Here is a 21737-nt window from a genome sequence, read left to right as displayed (position 1 = left end):
CAAATAAAAGAGAGAGAGAGAGGGAGGAAGAGAGAGAGAGAAGTGCCCATGGACAGCTCCGGCGCAGCGGGGGAGGGGAGGCGGTGAGGTGGGGGAGGGGCAGGGGAATGGAGAGGAGTGGAGGGGAGGTGGGGTGGGGGTGGGAAACCCGCATAGAGGGCAGATGAAGGGAGGTAGGAGGGGCACAAGGATGGAGGGGAGGGAGGGAGAGGGGAGGGGGAAAGGGGGGACCACCGTGATGGAGGGGAGAGAGGTAGGAGGGTACCGGGATGCAGGGGAGTTGGAGGGAGGCGGGTGGGGCACCGGGCCGGGGGGTGGGAGGGGAGAGAGGCGGGCGGGGACGCGAGAGGAGGGAGGCTGGGCGGGCGGACGCGCCGGGGGAGGGCGCTGGGCAGGAAGGGGAGGGGGAGCGCGAGCGCGAGAAATGCAGAGGCTGCAGCGGCGGCGGCGGCGGCAGTAGCGGCAGCGGCGACGGCGGCGGCGGCAGCGCTCCAACTCGCTCCTCGCTCCGGGCTCCGCCGTCGAGCCGGGGAGAGAGCCTCCGCCAGCGGCCAGGCACCGGGCCGGACGACGCCAGCGATCCGGGCCACTCGGCGGCACTGCGTTCACCCAGGGGCGGCACAGGCACCCAGAGCCGGTAAGGAGGCGCGCCCTGGTGGCCCCGCCGCCACCGCGGACCCGGGGCGCCGGCTCCCCGGGGGCCTCCGTTGCCCCACTGCACCCCGCCCCACCCCCGAGGCCCTTGGTTCTCTCCGCGTCGCAGCGGGGTGGGGGGCGCGGGCCTCATCAGACGGCGGTGGGCGTGGGATGCATCCATGAGGGCCCACTTGCACTTCGAGGATCTGGGGTGATGGGGGCCCCGAGGTGGGTGGCTTCAGCCGCTCGCTGGGTGGGAAGGAAGTGGGGGCGGCGAGTCTGATAAACGGAGTTGGGGGTTGGGTAGGGGGAGACAAGCTGCTAGTTAAGGAGGAAATTGCCAAATGAGAAACCCCTTAAGCGCACTGAGTCCCGAAGAAACAATTTTATGGTGCTGGAGGGAGCGTATCTGTCATCGGAACCGTTCAGAGCCAGGAAGAAAGCGCTTGGTGTGAGGGGCGCAGCGGCAGAAGATGGAGGGCGGGGGTGGGGTGGGGCGGGAGTAAGGGGGAGAAAGAATACCGGGAATCTGGTGTGATCGGAAAGAAGGAGGTGGCTTTTTGGTTTAGCAAATGGGTTTCCTCGACCCGTGGGACTCCTGAATCTTGGCTTGGGGTGGCCAAAGAATGCGAAGTTCACACGACAGCGTGCCTCCAGGAGCGCATCTGAGCGGATCAAAGCCCTAGCCTCGGACGTGGCTGAATTGCCTCCCCGCTAACCTGTGGGCTACCTCTCAGCGTTTTCTTTTTTGGAGTCTTCGGTTCAGAGAATGCACCGAGTGCGTCCACCCGCGGCCCCGGCTCGGAGGGTGTGAGCTTGAACCTGACAGCGCGCGGCCCCTAACGGCCCAGCGCCGCAGTGAGCGAAGGTTTGGAGTTTAGCAGGTTTCGCCTAAAGCGCTAACGCTGAAACCCCACGCCCGGTTCCTGTTCCCCCCTCCCAGCCCCACTGCTCCCCCTCTCCCGAAAAATAAAAATTGCAGAATCCCTGGATCCGATCACACACACAATGCGCGGCTACAAACCGCATTCTTTTCATGAATATTCATCGAACGCTTGGCTCGGCTCCTTATCTGCTTCCCCAGAGACATTTCCGCCTTGAAACGAACTCCGTGGACAGCCTTTGCCTGTGTAATTTTCACCCTGCTGAAATTAGCACAGCGCACATGGGTGCATTTTTAGTACCTTGAACAGGATTGACATACCTCGGTCTCCCGCGAGGCCACTAGCACACGTGTGGCGGGTTAAAATCAAACACTAGCATCGAGGTGGTCTTCCTGCTATAGGGGTGTGGATCAACACCCCCGCCCCCCCCCCCCCCCTCCACGCCGGGATTACAGCCAGGGCTAACAGATCCCCAGTACTGCGGGCAAAATGAATGAATCGGGACTGTAATTACCTATTCCTTTGTCTTGGCCTCGCGCATGCGCCGGAGAGCAGGGTGTGGAGGGCCCCGGCAGCCCCATCTGATCTCTCCATCACCCACCCACCCAGTCCTTTCCTAAGCCGAGGAACAAAGGCGTTTGCCCTAAATGTTGTGTGAGACCCTCGGACGCAAGTGACAGTCTCCCCCGCCCCCCGTGTGTGTGTTTCTTCTGTCCCAGGCTCTCTCTCATCTTTTGCCTTCTTCAGCGATTTCAACTGACGAAAAATTTAGCCTTTATGATGAGAGCAAACTGGATTAAATATTTTTGTAGCCGCACACTGCTATTTTCCTTTTTACTGCTCTCCATTGTTCTTTTTCCTTTAACATACTGCACCGCAGTGATGGGCTCTCTTAATTTGCATCAATTAACCGTTTGTCTGACAGATTTTTGCTGCGGGTCATTTGATCAAGGGACATTGATCTCAAAACTGACAGTGGGTATTGCCCCTAGTGTCACTAGTTGGAAAAATTAAGACGTTTTGGCTTTTATACGAACAAGATGGCCTACACGACCCATAGCAGAGAAAATGGTTACCTTGTCAGCATCCCAACCCTGTCTGTTTTCTCTGGATTTCCACCTCATTGTTTAATTAGGAATCCCAAAAGGAGAACCCCATGGAGATGGAAATCCACTGACAGGGGAAAAAGAAGGCAGCCAGGGCTGCCAGGATGAAGATGGTTGATTAAGTTCGTAAGGCTTGCTTTTCTTGGCAATTTCTAACAGAAGCCATATATGTATATATACCTTTGGTGGCTGATTTTCTTTCCGGCGATACATTATCCAGCTTATGGCCCTTTAGATTCCTTTTTGGGCTAGTTTGTTCTACCATCTAAAAGAAGACGTTGTATGTATAAAATAGGAGCTAAATATTAATATTTTTGCAATGGTACATTATGCTTAGAAGAATTTTATGCTTAAGTATTCTCGGTATACCGTGGAAGGACAACACATGGCAGGAAAATGGAAATCATCTCTTTTGTTCCTTTTAATAAAAACTTGATATTGACCAAATTCAGTGTATCAGGCCTGTCCTTGGTAGGGTCGCTGCTTGGTAATGCTCTCTGTTCTTTAGTATGGAGTGGTTTTTTTATGGTTTAGAGGGCTATATGGAGTTTTTTTTCGTTTCTTTTACGTTGTTTCTGAGGGAGGGAGGCATTGGAGTATAGACCAAGTTCAATAGCAAATATATACCAATATACTCCGAATTCGGTGAGTCTTATGTTTTTGAGCGAGATACTTTTTCAGTGGAATTTTAAAAATGATCAGTGACCTTATTCTTTTATCCAGCTCGCTTTGACAAGTCTCAGCAGATGGAAAAAGGGAGCTAATTGGGCCTTTTGACGAAATGCGCCAACAAGGACTCTGTCGACAGTGGCATTTCTGTCCTTGACTGGCTCTCATGCTCTCAAGGGGGCATGCCAAAGAAAGCCTTCTCTCCCACCAGACCACCCTAATTTGAATGTCCAATGGGAGAGCCCTGAGGGCTTTGGCTCCCTCTCCTTGGAGCCATCTTTGTAATCTTCCTGATTTACCAGAACAAACCATGTTATAGTCTAAGATGTGATGGGTTCTGCCTCTTTAGTTTATGTGTGTTTTTTAAAAAATTTCACTTCAAGAATAATTTCAAATCATTTTCATTCCATGGTCAAGATAATTGGAGTACGAAAAACTTACATTTGGGGGAGATTTGGTCACTGTAAGATGTCTGTGCTATTCACTGTAGTTTTGCAAAAAATTGCAAAATCCAAAAACCATTTTTTAAAGCAATTAAGGTGCCATGTGTATACACGTGTACACACACACACACACACGGATATATACATGTGCTATAAAATAAAATCTTATTAATGATATGAAACTAAACTAGTTGGTATAGAATATTATTTTATAGTGCTTCATATTGGCTTTTGGAAAATAATCAGTTTTCTTTCTAAATGTGGATGTGAAAGGGGGGCCTCGTTAGTCTACTAAGAAGCTCGTTTCCGGTTTCTACCAGTGTTCCCCTAAAACAAATGGATTGCATTGAGCATCTTAAATTAAGATGTTCATTTACGGGCTTAAAAACTCACATGAACTATTAACTGAACTTGAAAAGCTGTAATAAACGATGTTTTCTAAATAAAGGATTTATAAAATTGTTCTGTCTTATTTTTGTGATCTCTTGTAAAATTTTGTTTTGAAAATTATCAAAAAAAGGCCTGTCCACTAGTATTTATCAAAAGCAGTTGCCTTTGGTGTCTGATTCTATTGAAAGAAACGCTTTGATTTGCTTAGGCCTCAACTTTCTTATATATAATTTTCACCTACTCATTTTATACCTTCTTTAACAAAAGATTATCTTCTTAATGATTGTTTTAGCTGGTAAACTGGGAACCAGGTAACTGCTAAGGAAAAACCCTGAGTTTAGAGACAAGTGGTACATTCTCGGGGGAATGGGTGCAGAATCTGTCATTTTATTAAGTTTTCTCAACTCCTTCAATCCTTTCTATTTATTCCATCTTTTAAGACTAGATAACCCAATGCAACATGAACTTTACTCTTTGGCTTAATTATGGTGGAGAAACATCAGGAAATAACTCTGAGGCTGTGAATAGTCAGAATTTTCTTTAAAGAGAAAATACTCTTGATGTGTTTTGAGGAGGTGTTTCTTTAGGGGAGATCTCCTGGGGCATAGTGGAAAGAAACTGGGGTTCAAAATTTCTAGGCACTGGATAGGCCTTTTTGGGCAAATTACTTCAAACCTTTCTGAATTTCACTTTCTTCAATTGTAAAATTGTGATAATAATACCTATTTTCAGGTTATAATAAGGACCACACATTGGGCTAAGAAGTGTATGAGTACAATGGCTGCCTCTTAGGGGCCGCTTGAACTTTCAGTCTGCATTTTCAACGCAGCCACTGTGATTGATATCACTAACTAATTTCTGTATATTGAGCTGTATTTTTGTTCCACACTGATTAATCAAGACCTGAGGGTTTCAGTGTATTCAGTCAGAAATAGGATATTTCAATCCCAAAGATGCTCAGATATCATAATTGCTAACTACTGTCCTCGTGTACATACCTGTTTGAACTGTTGTGAGATACCGTATGGGAATTTCTCAAAAGTGGATTAAATGAAGCCAGGATGGCCACCCGCGTTGAATTTCCCATGGCTGCTTATATAACTCAAGAGATTTTTTAAAAAATTCTTTTGGGAAAATACAGGGATAGTCCTTAAAACCACAGAAGTTCCCAGCTTGCCAAAGGAGGGTTTTTGTTAAATGTCATTCCCTCCACCGCTATTAAGACAGACATCTATTAAGTGTCACGTGAGGAAAATTGTCCAGTGAACCTTATCAAGAGTAAAAGATAATGATACAGAATCACATTCTTCCCAGGATATAGGTAAATTGTAGTTTTGAGAAGACACAAGCTTAAGAGGCACTGTGATTAAACAGTGTTCTCTTTGTCCCTCTGGAAGTCAGAAATGGGATCCAGAGAGAGTCTCATAGTGTGTTTTCCTTCTTCTGCACCCTAAGGATTTAAATAACTTAAAAACATTAGGCTTTCCAAAGGTCATAGATTTTTTTGCACAAAAACAGGGAAAGCAGAAGTTTTGTGACTAGAGGGGAGGTTGTGATTAAGCAGGCTTCGAAGTCTAGGAATAAATTCCTGAAAGTTTTAGAGATTTAGAAATAGAAACCATCTGCCAGCACAACAGGGACCCAGGGCATAAGGAAACATTTCAAGATAATATAGGAAAACGGTGTTCAGTGGGGAAGGCAAAGCATTTACGCGATATATTTCCTCCTTATCACTTAAACATTTTATGAACTTATTTTTGAGTTGATTTTTTTGTTGTTTATTTTGGATGAGGGAGGAATGACTAGGCTTCGTTGGTCTGTTTTTTGAGCTTTTCTGTGAAATATATATTTCAGCCATTGTTTGTACATTGTGCAGAGAGGATGCTATTTAGAAAGAGTGATTAAGAGGGCTGAGGGGTGGTGGAGTTGGATTCAGGGGCCAGATTCCCTGGGTTAAGAATCTTGTCTCAGCCATTTACTGGCTTTGTGACCTTTGGCAAATTGCTTAGCTTCTCTGTGCCTCAATCCTCATCTAGAAAATGGGGGTTACAATACAGAGTTATTGAAAGGATTAAGTGAAAATGGCAAACACTTAAATGCCTCACACATATTCTGTGCACCTTAAGAATGCCCATTCACCATAAAGTGGTGAGAGGACCAGCTGTCTTTACTTCCTTCTCTGTGTCTGTAACTATTCATATACTTGTTTCAAAGAGGTCATTATTGCCAGACTGGCCACTGGTGGTGCCTTGGACAGGACTTGATTGAACACAGAAGTCTGTGGTTTTAGAAACATCCTCCAGGTGTGTAGCTATGATACCTTGAATATATTGCCAGGCCACTTGTACTAGTTTCTAAATTCCAAAGTGGGTGCAATCCCAGACTCCATACTGAATTGGTATAATACGGAAAAAAAAATGTGAAAGTTCTTGGAACTTCAGAGACCTTCAGAGAAAAGTTCCCTGTTTTGATATATTGAGATCTAGACTCAACTGTATGACCTTGGATTCAACTGTAGAGACATAATTCATTCCGATTCCTAAAATTACGTGGCTTTGTTGTGTCCTAAATCACTATGCATTCATTAGTATTTGAAAGGAGTGTCTTACTCATAAGTACTAAGATTGATAAATGTAAACCAATTTAGATATTTAAAATTCTAAGGACACAGTATACCCTTCAGCTTCCCACATCCCACCACCCCCATCCCAGGAGTAAAACTGAAGCTTGAATTATGAAGGAATGTAAATGTGATGTCACCTGTTGACAAAAATCTTTGGAAGTAATTGTCCCCAAGAGATTTTAGTCGTTATGTCCTCTTAAAAACAAAAAGGAAGTTCTCTGGAATTTGGTATTGGGGATTGATTGATCCTGAAATCAGTTTGAATCTTTTAGGTGTTTAGTTCAGGGATCTGCCCAAATGATTTGTTTTTGGCTTTCCGGACACTGGATTTTGCTCTTGAAGGAAAGTGAAGTCATTCTCATTTTGGTTATTATTTTTTTAATTGTTTCTTTAAACGGGTCTTGAATCCCATGGATTCAAGAGGGAAATTACGTTTTATTTTAGTTATCTGTCAGGCAGTCACTATAGGAAAGCATTTTGGATATGGTGGTTGCATCTTTTAAAAAACTTCCTCCATCAAAGAGTTCTTTGTTTTTTTAAATCTGGAGAAGTTAAGGGATGAAATTGGACATTTGTTGACTATTTATTGTATGTCATATGCTCTAATTGAATTTTAACCCCTCAAACAAATTGTAAGAAGCATTTTACCTGTGAATAATTGAAGAATAGAGGGTTAAATAATGTACATAAGATCGTGGAGCAAATAGAAAGTAATGGAATTTGAATCCATGTCTGCTAGCTCTATTCTGCTTGCCAGTGCTACACTGCACTTCCTGTAAGCCTTGGCCATTTTATCTTATGTAATACGGACATTTGAGGATAAAATGGATAACCTTTTAACACATTAACATCTTCAGTTTTCATTCAAAGAGTTGTACAGAGTTCTTCAATGAAAAATTATTTATCATAGAAGAGATACAGTGTAGAATAAGTATTTAATCAGTAGATACATTGTGACCTATAGATTAGAAATGCTTCTTGTCATAGTACACATGGGCTAATATTCTTAAGTCATTTCTTTTCTGGTGTGATGGTGGCTGCTCTTAATAAGCACTATAAAGGAAGGTGGACTTGGTTGGCCCTTTCACTGTCCTCATTACACTTCATGGGTGAAAGTCGTCACTCAAATGCCTACTTTTGAGATACTAATCAGAGATACTTCTTGACCCTCTTCCAGCTGTGTAGTTAGAGTTGCCCTAAATTGGTTAACCTGTTTTCCTTCTGCCTCCATGCTGGATTCATTTACAGAATGTCGGTGGCTGCTTTTAAATACTCTCCTAACTACAACCTAAGTCTTTTGTAAATACTTGTGTCAACATGACAGAAGATTTGAAAACTCATGAGTTATTTTGGAACTCAAAATGATCTTAGCAAAGTTAGTGGCTCACTCAAGGTCCCAGGATCTAGTTTAGTAGCTGAGTGGAAACCCGGGTTATTTCCCAGTGAAGCCTCATTCCTACTGCCCTTCCCTTCTGTCTAATTGAGTCAAACTCTTACTCATTGTCTGCAGCTTAAAAAAAATTCCTACCATTCTTTTACCCTGGTGTCATTTTTGAGAATCCAGTCCTGATCCTGTGTCTGTCCCTGCTGCCCTCTCCCCTCTCCTGCAAGAGAGCACGTCTTCTGCCTTTTGATCCACTACATGTGTCCCTTATCTCCAGTTATTACCTATTACCTAACTACGAGCCATCTTTCGACCTTGACTCATCTCTCTTTGCTTCTTACTTTAATAAGCATGTGATTTCCTTCATATGCCAAAGAATTTATGGCATGCATTAAGCTAACTTTACCCATGAAACTAAGTTTTTGTGTCATATCTTTGTTTTCCTCCTAAGATGAACAGTGGTGCAGAGTTAGGGGGCTGCGGATGGAGCATACACGTTTGCAAAGACAGCCAGTTGGTTTCACACTGATTTGGGGGCTGTAGAGCAAGTGAAACAGTCAAGCAAAGTGATCGGGAGTCTTTTGGAAGATCCAGTGTGCACAGTGTTGTGGAGAGGTGATGGATGGCCATGAACTTTTGTGCCGATTACTGGTGTTATCTGGCTTATGGGTTTGACAGCTGAATAAAACACGAGGTTTAAACTTTTTTCTTTAGAATTATCATTTATAGTATTTGGGCTGATTTAGAGGATTAAAAGAGCTGTAACTTTCTGAAGTAGTCACCAAAATAGGGAACTTAAAGTACTTAAGTTGTTAAGAAAACACTTAATAAAGCTTAATATTTGGATGTTTGATTTTAGCAGTGTAAACTGTTTATGTGTATTATATTTAGAGAAGCTGAAAAGTTTAGTTTTAGATGAGACAAAATTTAATTTCATATTTAAAATGATCTATTTAGACATTTCAAAGTGGAGAATAAGCTTTGATGAATTTACGTTTTTCCAGGGAAACCTGCAATAAATAAATGACTTCACAGTTTTTATAATGCTGTTAATTACTACAGTTGTGCAGGTTCAGAAATGGATATATTCCTAAGGTAAACCGAAATTAAATCTCTTTTTTAAGTTTATGAAGAAATAGATGTTAGAGAGCAGCTTTGCCTAGCTGAGCTTTCTAAATTACGAGTCTCCTGGATTGCCTGGCACAGTGATTTTGAAAAGACCTACAACATTTATCCATTGACAGCTGTTCAAAACACCAGTACCATGTAGACTAATAAAATAGCCAAGTTAAGTATTAACAAGCTCTAATTGGGGAAATAGTATATCAAAAGGGAAAACAATAGCAACCATCCAGTAACTGTGAGAACATCCCTGTTTCTTAAGGAAATTTAGAAGACAAGTCTCCTCGGAATTGTTGGGTCTTCATAAAGTATTGTCTTAAGCTTCTCTGAGCTTGTCTTGGAAACTGTAGGGGCTATAGGAATATTTTGCTGTCTTTGACCTTTTCAAATGTCCTCAGCTGTTTCAGTAAGGGATAACAGTGTCTGTATTTACCTTAGGCACATTTAAAATGATTGTGGAAAAGGAATATCTAGAGAAATCAGTTATTTACAGGAAAGAGTTTCAAGATGACGTTCTCCCCTTCTTTAGCTTGCAATTCATCAAGAAAATGGGGTGAGGTTATGTGGCCACTTGGATATTTACCAAAGACATTGATATAATTAAATAAGGTGTTCTGAAATCTTCTCTCAGTGACTCATTTTCTTAAGGAAAAAGGAAAGAATCTCAATTAACAGTTGGTGGTAGCAGTAGCTCCTGGGCTTCTCATGATCCCCAGACCTGGTGAATACCACCCTATTGACAGGAGGTTTATTGTGGCACTAGGGTTTCACCGGTAGCCCTGGTGATCTTTTGTTGAGACCTCAAGCTTTGAATTCCCAGGGCTCACCCAACTGGTCTTTAGAAACCTGGTTCCAGAACATTCAGTGTTTGGTTTTCAGACAAATAGTAACAAATGTTTGGATGTTCTCCAGAAGGTTGTTAATACAAGATTGATGATGGTTTCCCAGGTATGTGTTTCTTCATGTAACTCACATCTGAATGTTACTCTTCTGCCTCATCCAATCCAGTGGTTAACTACTGGAAGAGACAAAAACATCGATAGTTTACTCCATTCACCTCCACCCTTTCTATTCTAATTCGCTTTATTTCCACCATCTGGAGAGCTTGGCTTTGCTTTCATCCGTGTTAAGTCTCCTGGGTGGTTGGGTGTGGGGGTCATCCAAGGGGAACTCAACTGGCCATGATGCAGACAGAAGTAACTACACAATGGGATTATAACACATGGTTTAACCAAAGTAAGAGTTGTAGTTTTAAATGGAATAAACTCTCAATGGGAAAGGAATTCTATTAATGGTTCTAAGATATTATTTTGAATTTACTACTAACTCTGATTGAAGAAAATGTAACAAAAAGTGAATTTAACAAAGAAGTAAATTTAAATGTCAATAGGCGTCACTTCTCTGCTCCTCACCCAACCATGTTAATTAACCCTTCCTGCTTAAAAATTATCACTTTGTGGTACTTTAAAAACTTCCATGCTTTCAATAGTAACACATTCTTTGACTGTATCTTTATTTCCAGCAACAAATATTACAATGTTAAAGGGAGAAGAAGTGGTGGTTCTAGGAAGTGTTTGGCAAATTAGGACAGATGTGCTCATGGTACCCACTTAACTTGCGTTCTTTAGACCAAGAGCCCCACTCCTTGTGAGTCTCATTCCTGAATTGATCCCCATGGGATCAGCGTACTACCAAAGGAGGATCCTTTGTCGTTTCTGTGGTGGGATAGCCAAGAATCTCAGATAAAGGGCCAAGAAGTCCAGAATGATGTAATACTGCAAAAAATGCTATTGCTGTTTCTAAGGGCAGTGACCAAAACTCAAGTCACTTTGGAGTTGGGCGTGATTCCTGTTGGAAAAGGGTGTGAACTGGGGGAGATATATCTTAAAAAAACAAAACAAAACAGAACCCAAACCCTTAGGCTATTTGGATAGTTGTTAGTATTAGCAGCACCCAGCATGGCAAACCAGCAAGCCCTGACATGTTAGCAATTGTTTGCATAGTTTACCTGGTAGAGAAAATATCTAACCGCTAGAAATACGTACGGTGGTGAGTGTGATGTTTCATTGGCTGGGCACACATTTCTATTTAAATCTGATTCTGATAACACATTTAACTACCTCCCTACCTAATTAAACAGTCCAATCTCGAGAGGGAGAGGCATATGTGAGCAATACATTTCTTGTTACAATGAGGTTTGTAAAACCCTCTGAAAAGGGGGAAATGGCTACACTTGAGGGAAGTGTCAGATGGTCATTTGCAGCCATGTTTCTTTAGGGAGAGAGGGGAACCCCGTTCCTTTCTGTTCCCAGGAGTGTCTGGAATCCCCTTGCGTGGGCAGGATTTTTGGTAAGTATGATACAGGAAGCAAAACTACAGCGTTCTAGATCAGTAGTCAATGACCTCTTGTTTCTCGGCCCCACCACTCCCTCCTTGTAGGTTTGCAGGGAAGAAAGGAGAATAGAGCATGCGAGGAGGAAGCGAAGGGGTAGGAGAGGGTGGAGATGCATGTGCAGTAACAGAAGTGGGAGAAGGCACCAGTGCTTGTTCCTGTATTATCCTGCTGGAGCTGCCATAACAAAATACCGCGGACTGGTTGGCTTAAACATCAGACATCGATTTTCTCACAGTTATTGAGGCTAGAACTCCAAAATCAAGGTGTTACAGGTTTAGTTCCTTCTGAGATCTCTCTCTCTTTGGCTTGCAGACATCCACCTTCTTGCTGCGTCCTCACAGGGTCTTGTGTCCCCTCATGCATCCCTGATGTCTCTTCCAGCGTATCCTAATCTCTTTTTTATAAGGACACCAGTCCTATTGGATTAAGGCCCACCCTAATGGCCTCATTTTAACTTAATCACCTCTTTAAAGGCCCTGTCTCCAAATACAGTCACATTTTGAGGTCCTGGAGGTGAGGGCTTCAACACGGAAATATTAGGGGAACACAACTTAGCCCATAACAATTCACATTGCATTTTAGGATGAGTGGTTTGTGGTGGAGAACATTTGAAGCTCCTGTACAAAATGCTGCTTCTCTTGTCCCTGCCCTTAAGAAGTGGGGGGTGGCTGACGAGAATCAAATACACTTGAAACCCTTGTTTAAGCCACAAGAATCCATGTGGGGCAAGCATAAGTGTCCCCTTTTGACACATGAGATGCAGAGAATTTGATTTCCCTAAGATTCACATTGCTAGAAAAGATAGAGCCTGGTATGAGATTCAAAGTCATATTTCTGTGGCTTCATTGTCCTGTAGATGGCAAAGGGTGTATGCAGGTACCACTCCTTCTGTTGTGCTCATGATGGACAGGGGCACGTGGAAGAGGCTTCAGAATCTTGCCCAACACAGTGTTCTAGGGAGTCGCCAGCAATCAATAGGCATTAACATGTGAAACTTATTTTTCATTCTAGCATTATATTATTATGCTTTCCCTCTGCCTGAAGACTTTGCCATTTGGTTATCCATGGACTCAAATATTACAAGAGAGTGAATAAAGGAAGAGAGAAGGATTTACTTAGTGCATGTAGTGTAAAGAACTAGCTATCTTGAGTAAATTAAAATAGAATTATTCTGGGAATGCCTATTTTAAAATCTCCTACCAATAGTGGCAATGGTAAAGAACCCTTCTAATTCTAGTTGACCAGATGTGTAGGCCGGTTTAAAATCCTGTTCTAGCATCTTTGCTTATTGGTAGGGATTCACCATGGAGAAACTTACTGTGGGGCAAGTTTTATTGGATGGAGACTTGAAGACATTAGAAGATAGAGGCTTTAACAAAAGCAGGTGTGGGAGAAGTGGTTGGAGTTTTAATAGGCTTCTGCACAGCGAGGCACTTAGGAGTGGGAAGTAAGTAGTGTCAGGAATCACATGAAGTCTTTGATGACTACAAAAATCAAGGCTAATGAATTTTTGGGCCTTTCCAAGCAATAAAACAAGTAGTGATACTTAAGGGATCCTTTGAGGGGCATTCTTCACAAATGTGGATGTGGCTGCGTCTACTCTGACCACGTTTGAGAGACTCTTTAAAAAAGTAACTTACAACCTTTGCGCCCCCTCAGATGATTCAGTCATCACTTTTCTGTTTCAAATTTCAGGCCACACCGTGTTGTGTTAACTATGTCTCTAACAAGATTACCTCCTTAATCCACAGTCTAATTGAATATAACAATTCAGTTTTAGTACATCAGATAAAGCACTGGCCCTAAAATAATTGAAAGTTGGTTCTATTTAATATCTTTCCTAAGAAATTTCACTGGTAAATTATTTTCTGCATAAAACGTATGATGTGAGTTCCTGCAGAAGTTTTTTATTTTAACTCTTTAATTTATGTTACATCTAGTTGCAAGCCAATGTCCATGGTCCTCTTTTCGTGCTCACTTTCTTGGTCAATCGCATCTGCTTCCATTCATTCCAGAAAACTGGGCTCTTCCTGGTAACAAAGCTCCACCAAGTCTCCCTTGTAATTATCGCTCACATCTGTCCATTTCTCTCTACTCTAAGCGATGAACCTGGTGAAACTTCTTTCTCTCCTTGATTACTGCCTTAATGCTTGTCTAAATCTAAGCATGGCATTCCTGTGCCTAAGACTTTGTATCATGACTTCCTCTTACATTTAAAATAAAATATAGTTGTGCGTCGCTTAACAACAGGGATACATTCTGAGAAATGCATCGTTAGGTGATTTGTTGTGCGAACTTCATAGAGTGCACTACTTTCACACAGCTAGATGGTATAGCCTACTACATACCTGGGCTACATGGTCCTAATTTTATGGACCCACCGTTGTATATGCGGTCCATCATTGACCGAAGTGTCATCATGCAGCATATGACTGTCTCCAAATCCTTTGCTGATCTTCCAGCTCTTGCACATTCACCTTCTGTTTTCCTCTTCATCTTCCTTTCATTCTCCCTCTCTCACCCAATCTTTGTTCTCCAGCCACGTGGCCCACCTTTCAGTTCTCTCAGTGCTCCAAGCTCTTTCCTACTGTTCCTTCTGCCTGGAATAATCTTTTTCTCACTGTTCAAGTATTCCTCAGCTTCTATGCCACTCTCTCAGAGACCCCTTTCTTGACTGTCCCCACACCTTTCAAAGCACTTGGCATTTTTATCTCTGCATTTATCACAACTGCTGTGATTGTTTAATGTCTCCACTCCTCTTGATGAAAAGACCCAGGAGGCAGGGATGTGTCCGTTTGTTGACCCATAACAGTGTTCTTTAACCTTCTGATACCTACCAGGCACTCCATATTTGTTCACCATCAAATGTTGCCTACAGTACATTATATTCATGGAGGGCGTATGTCTTCTGAAAGTCACCTTTGGCGGCTGAGATGGCTTCCATTTATGGGCACTAAATTTTACCTCATCAGTTGTGCTTACCGTGAAGATAAATATCTGATGAACTCCAATTAGTGTAAGTATTCTGTTTCCAGGCAGTAACCTTGGTAATAATTGTTCTAAAGCCCTGAGACATTATGTGTAATTAGTACTAATGGCTCGTGCATCTAAACTTCCTCCCAAGGTGCATTCTCCAAGGAAGAATGAAATCGTATATTATTTTTGGGAAACGAGTAGTATTACACTGTGAGATCTTTTCAGAAATAAAGCACAATGAGTGACAGCTGGGGCTGATTGTAGTTACGGTCCTCATCCTTCTTCCAAGTAACTGAATATCATGGGTCCAGCCAAATCAATCATATTGAGCAACTTAACCAACGCATTTTTGTAACGGCCTTTGTGAAGTGCCCCCTGATGTGCATGTGGTTCTAAATCTTTACACATTAGTGGATTATAAACCTAATGAAGTAAATGTGAATCTAGTCCTGGTTCTGAGCCGTGACCACTAACTCTAAATTGTGAGTTCCTCCAGGTCCGGATCTTGCTTCGTTCTTCAGATCTCAGTTTCTAGCACAGAACCTGTGGTCCCGCAAATGGCTGAATGCACAGAAGGGCATGTTTCATGGCCGTTTGACGTCATGCTATACAAAGAAGGCATATTTCAGAATGTTGTCCCCTGCTTTACTTTCACATCCAGGAATCAGCTCACGATGAACCTTTAGCAAACATCACAGTGTTTTCTTTGAGGCAGATGAACACAATTAAGACAACATTTGTGATTTACTCCCCCATCCTCATTTTCACGCACTGCTTCTTGGTCAGCATTCAACTATCATTGTCTTGTCCCAGAGTATCATTGGCCTTAGTTTGAACTAAGATTATTAGAGATAAATATTCTCGTGTCAACCCTGAGATCTCTCACAGGTCAGTGTCTAGTTTTCTAAAGTTGATTCTTAGCAATGGAATGCTTATTAAATAAAAAAATGTTTGTAATTTTTTACAATGATATGAAATTGATTTCTAAAGTAACCTGTAGTTATGAAATAATAATGCAGGGTTCCAGTAAACAAGTCTAATCTGGTGATACAATTTATTTATTCTGAAACATTTGTAGATATTGATGTTTTATTTGCAAAACTTTTGTTTTAAAAGATTTCTTTTTTACATAGTCAAAGTGTAGTCATAGTTGAGGTGAGGGCGGGGTCTTTGTTAATAGTCTACGTCTGTGAGTTGAGTTGGGCTGTAAGACGTTCTTATACATCTACATCATTTATACCATCAACTCTTGCTACTTTTACTATTCAATCAATACTGTCTTAAAATGGTCTCATTTTAAATGAATTCAAATTATGAATTAGCCAGAGGCATTCTCTGCAGCTCTGACTCCTTTAGCTCCCCTCCAACAAACAGGATGGCATTTACATGTCATCTAAAGGAGCTAGCCATCAGCTAGCTATCATCTAATCCGTAGAGTCAAGTCAGTGTGATTTAAATTGAGTGATAGAGTAGAAAGGGCAGTGTGGGGCCGGCCCAGTGACCGAGTGGTTACGTTCACGCGCTCTGCTTCGGCAGCCTGGGGTTTCGTCGGTTCGGGTCTTGGGTGCGGACATGGTACCACTCAACAGGCCATTCTGAGGCCATGCTCCCACATAGCACAACAAGAAGGACCTACAACTACCATATACAACTATGTACTCGGGGGCTTTGGGAAGAAGAAGAAAAAAAGAAGATTGGCAACAGTTGTTAGCTCAGGTGCCAATCTTTAAAAAAAAAAGAAAGGGCAGTGACAGTTCTTTGCAGTTAAGTTTTTATCCCATGCACTATTTAGCATCCCTAACTCACCATGCTAACTGCTGATTTCTTGCATACCAAACTTCATGTTCTGTTCTGAAGCCTTGGCCCAGGTTGTAGATTACGTACTTGGAATATGTAATTAGTTGGAATGACACGGTATCGATGGTTGAGCAGCAATTTATGACACAAATGAGTAACTGGATGACTGATACACCTTGTGATGTGTATTTCCAGGCAGTTGACTACATGATATTTTCTTTCCTTTATTTTATTTAAACTCTCTGATGTGACTTGGCTGAAGGGATGAAGGTGTCATTTTGGTTTTGAAATTGGGAAATATAAACAGAAAAGTTGCTGTGGCTGCAATAAGGAAGTCCAAGGCATGACTGGTGTAGATGTTTAGGTTCTGCCATCTCTGAACTCCAGGGAACATTCCACAAGGGCTCAGTTGTCTACCGTTGTGCGTGCGTACTTCACCTCCCTTCAATTGTGTGAAGATGATTCTATTTCTGCTCTATAAATACTTAATTGAGTTGGACGCACATGATGTCCAACCCTTACACATTTAAAGTCATAAGTAAAAGAAGAATTTATTTTATGTGACTAAAGGTACAAGTTTTGCTTTTGTGGTAAATTCGTTCTTTATTTAAAGCTCAGTGGCATTTGTAAGCATATTTCTAAGATTAAGCTTTTTAAAAGCAATTCAAATGAGCAACTGATGAGTTTTCTATTCTATTAAATGCAATGTGGGAAAATACAAACCACATTAAAATATTGCAGAATTAATGTTTCTTTATTGAATGAGCTGAGGGATGCAAAGACCTGTCTCCTTCCTTTTAAGGAGCTTACAGTCAGTGAAGACAAACAAGTACAGTGCCCAGTAATTACAGAGAGACGCATGTTTGTCTGTACATCCATGGGATAGACATATTAGCCAGCAGATGGTTCTTCCATTAACTACTTGGATCAGTATCACCTCTGTCCTTTCTCTGTTCTGCTGTCTGTCAGGAGATCCACCTTTTTCGCTTGACTTTAAGCCATGTCAGATAGTCCAAGTTCAATCAGCGATTATTTAAGGAGTTTTATGTAAATATCACTTTTGAGCATATGGAATTCAGGACTGATTTCATTTAGTTCAAAGGTCTTAATCACTCGATAGAAAAGACATTTACATGTCTGAAATTTCCATCTAAACACAGAGCTTTTGGATTATAAATGGAAGGAAAAGCCTTCTAAGAAGAGTTAGTTCTTGGGCCAGCCCTGGTGGCCTAGCGGTTAAATTCAGTGCCCTCCTCTGTGGCAGCCTGGGTTCGGGTCCTAGGCACGGACCTACATCGCTCATCTGTCAGTGGCCATGTTGTCCCGGCAGCTCACATACAAAAAGAGGAAGATTGGCGACAAATGTTAGCTCAGGGCAAATCTTCCTCAGCAAGAAAAAAAATATTAAAAAAAAAGTTAGTTCTGGAAACATAGTAAGAATATGCTTCAGATCTTGGGCAGCATCCTTAGAATAACTAAAGGACTTCTTGGGGGAACGTCTCTCCTGCCAGCCTAACTGTATGAGGTCGGCTACTTAGCTTGAGAAACAGAGGGAAGAATTGCTGTTGCTCTTGTCTTCAAGATTCTGAGAAAAGCACACATGGTTTGCAGGATCCTTCTCATCTTTATTCTAGGGAAGTTACTCCTTGCATCCAAGGAATGAAGGGTCTTTGTCCTTCGTTCCAGAGAGAGATGTCATCCCTAGGAACACGAGGTGAGGATGCATGGAAATGACTCTGAAATTGTCTCCATACAAAGAAAACATTTTATTTGGATAAAACCTGCTTTGGAAAGTATTAATTCCAGAGTTTCTTCCTGAATTGGGTAAGTTTGTGGTGTTAAGTTGATAACAGATGATTTTTCCAGTAATGTTTTGTCATAGGAATTATATTTCCCTACATATCTAGTCCTTTTTGCCCTAAATTGCTAGTTTCTCTTGACTCCTGAATTACAAACAGCTTGCAGGGGTAGCTGGGACTCTTGAACATGATTTTTTAAAAAATTTTTATTAAATCTCTCATCAAATTTAGCGCAAGAGTGGTAATGAATTTCTTATCTTTCCTCTAGCCTTCACCCCAAGGCTGAGATATATTGCCTGTCATCTGTAATGGCTGATTGACAAATAATTACGTCTCCGCCCCACAGGGGAACGCATTGGACACAGGAGCCCTGTCTGCTTGACTGTTGTTTTCCCAGAACTTCAGGCAGTCGGCCCAGAGTAGTTGCTCAATATGAAGCAATGTATTCACCTTGGAGATTATTCTATCTTGGGGGAGAAATGCAAAAATGATTTATTATTAGATGTATTCAAACCAGTGTGCAGAGCCGGCCCCATGGCCGAGTGGTTAAGTTTGTGCGCTCTGCTTCGGCGGCCCAGGGTTTCACCGGTTCGGATCCTGGGCACGGACGTGGCGCCACTCATCAAGCCATGCTGAGGTGGAGTCCCACATGCCACAACTAGAAGGACCCACAACTAAAAAAATACACAACTATGTACCGGGGGGCTTTGGGAGAAAAAGGAAAAAAAAACAAGTCTTTAAACCAGTGTATACATTTGTGGGGGTCTTGGGCATATCATTTAGAGAGTTAGTTTCCTGGTTGATAAATAAGAATTAAAATCTTCACTCTTTGTTAATGTTCTCTCTTAAATAATTAAATGGCTGTTGAATATATCCTGAGAGTATGTCCTAAGAGTTTAGTTTTCATGGCATTGTTTTTTTTTAAAAAGAAATATTTTAATGATAGGAATTAAAGATTTATATCAAGTCCTCTTAGACCTGATATCTAAGAGTTGAATAGTTCAAATGTGGTGAGTAATGCATATTTTTAATTAGATCCTTATCTTAAGAAAAAATTCGTAATAAGCAGTCTTGATGTAAATAAATCGCAGTTCTCCCTATAAAAAAGCTGCTTGTGCTACTGTGTAATTTCCCTAAAATTCTTAAGAGCTGGAATTTTTCTGTATGCCTTTGAAAGCTTGTTAATGGAATCTTCCAGCTCACAGCTGCAGTAAACAACCGTGGAGGTGTGTAAGGAAGACCGATAAGGCTGTCTGATTAGGGACAGGAAGAATCTTCCTTGAGCTCTCTGGAATGCTTTTCTGAATTAAAACATAGACTGAAGGTCCGTGTTTAACGGTAGTGACTTGCCTAGTTTTCATTTCAAAGAAGGAAAAGTGCCTAAGTCTGTGGTTGAACTTGCAGGCGCACAGGTGTAGACTCTGGAAATGCGTTTTTTTCTTTTTTTGAGGAAGATTAGCCCTGAGCTAACCACTGCCAATCCTCCTCTTTTTGCTGAGGAAGACTGGCTCTGAGCTAAAATCCATGCCCATCGTCCTCCACTTTTTATACATGGGACGCCTACCACAGCATGGCTTTTGCCAAGGAGTGCCATGTCCGCACCAGGGATCTGAACTGGCGAACCCTGGGCTGCCGAGAAGCGGAACATGCGAACTTAACTGCTGCGCCACTGGGCTGGCCCTGGAAATGCGGTGTTTTTAAATGAGGGTTCTATAACCTAGCTCTTGCTAGTTGTTCCCTGATGTTGCTTTCTAAAGTCAGTCCCTGTAGTGTCACCAAACCAGTACGAAATGTACCGTGTGTGTGAAGAGGCTGTTTAATTATATAAATGCTTATCTGGGGATGATTGTCTTTCCCAGTTCTCAGTCACTTTCTCTTTTGGGTGGATCTAAGTAGTTTGGCACTTCTACTGACACTTTATTTGGTTTGTGACTTGAAATATTTTTGTGAATTATACCCATTCGATTGTCTAGGTGCCTTTCTGTTTGGTCTCTATTTCAATTGTCTCCTTTTTTCAGAACAGCACTGGACTTTCCTTCTCCTTAAAATCTTCCCAGATTTCGTTTGATTCTTCTCATTGCCTCAGCCCTTCTTCTACAGGAAAAGTGGTCACTATTTTCAACCAACTCAGTTTACATAGCCGCCTATCTGAATTTTTATTGAAATCAAAATAAAACTTCAAAGGAACCGGAGAAGCTTGAGCCTTCCTTGTCTCTCTTTCAACTAACACCCACCGATGTTTATCTTGGAGATAATTTGATGTTTATTTGATGAAACAGGTAGTTAAGTGTTAATGGAGACTAATGTCAAGCTTCAGAACAGTGTGCAGAAACCATTAATATTGTATATTGAACATGTGATACTTCATGGTCATGGGTTTCTGTGATATCCATGAAAGCTAGGAGTAAAAATGTTCACGTGGCCCCTAAGTAGTCGCAACTGAATGTACTGAAGGGTCCCAGAGCCATTTCGCATCTGAACTTGACCCACTGTTTCTTCTTCATCTCCTGCCATCTCTTCTTCCTGCCTCAAGCCATCTCCAGTTTGTCACCCTATTTTCCAGCACCATGAACTGTTCATAATTACTGATAAGTATCTGAAGTGTGGCATAAATGATAAAACTATTTAAACATGACTCATTATCAATTGTTTGTAACTATTGATATGACAGTGACTTTTCAAAGAATATATGGAAATTTCTTTTTGAGTGTAAACTATTAATCACTTGCTCGCTATTCAACTTTTGTTATCTTTGGTGAACTTTTAGGTATCTTTCTGCTCAAATGAGGACTGCCCAGCTCTCTGATAAACACCTAGAAAAAGAGGATTGGTTTAGTGCTTGTTCCTTTTAGCTGCATAAGAAGCCAATTTAGCTGGCTTCATCCAATAAAATGTATAAATAGGTTGAGGAATAAAGCCACACAACTCCTTATCCTTACCTGAATAATCAGTCAACACTTCACTAAATATTACACACTGCCTTTAGCTCTGTCTGAAAGAAGGTACCGCACATGTGAAAAGTCCCCTTGTTGACTTTGTTTTTTCTTGGAAAACCATTTTTGAAGTCACTAAACTCAGGGTCCAAATAAAATAGGCCAACATTAGTACATATAACAGAAAGCCACATATTGGTGATAACCAATGACCCCACACTCACCCTGGAATCTAGGCCTCAGTGCCCTGAAGGATGAATTTAGCTAGCCCAGGCCAGTGATTAATTACAGCTTCCTTTATCTTCCTTCCAGGGCCGTGGAAAGTAAGGCTGATCCTTGTTAGGACCCAGTTAGGGATTCAGAGATGTGTGGGGTATTTGCATCTGATAATGTCCTTTTATGTTTGAAAACACAAGTGTCTATTGGTGAACCAAAAATCATCTAGCCTGGATTCCCTCCAAATCTGTGAATTTGTACTTATTCAAAATCCACTTTACTGGTAACCACCCTGGTACCAGTGGAGTCGTCGGAAATGTCACCCCAGCAGCTTGGTGGTGTTTACTTTCTCTTTCTCAATCTG

General features: G+C 41.8%; 1 protein-coding gene across 1 annotated transcript in view; it reads left to right on the top strand.

Moving 5' to 3' along the window:
• The first annotated feature begins 430 nt into the window (after positions 1-430).
• BASP1 (brain abundant membrane attached signal protein 1) overlaps positions 431-21737 on the top strand; it is a 54993-nt gene continuing 33686 nt past the window's right edge. Inside the window, exon 1 of the mRNA XM_046672494.1 lies at positions 431-637. The gene's annotated coding sequence lies outside the window, so the exon portion shown is untranslated. The remainder of the gene's footprint in view (positions 638-21737) is intronic.

The sequence above is a fragment of the Equus quagga genome, chromosome 9 (assembly GCF_021613505.1).
Source record: "Equus quagga isolate Etosha38 chromosome 9, UCLA_HA_Equagga_1.0, whole genome shotgun sequence".
Lineage (NCBI taxonomy): Eukaryota > Metazoa > Chordata > Mammalia > Perissodactyla > Equidae > Equus > Equus quagga.
This window is presented reverse-complemented; position numbering and strand designations above follow the sequence as displayed.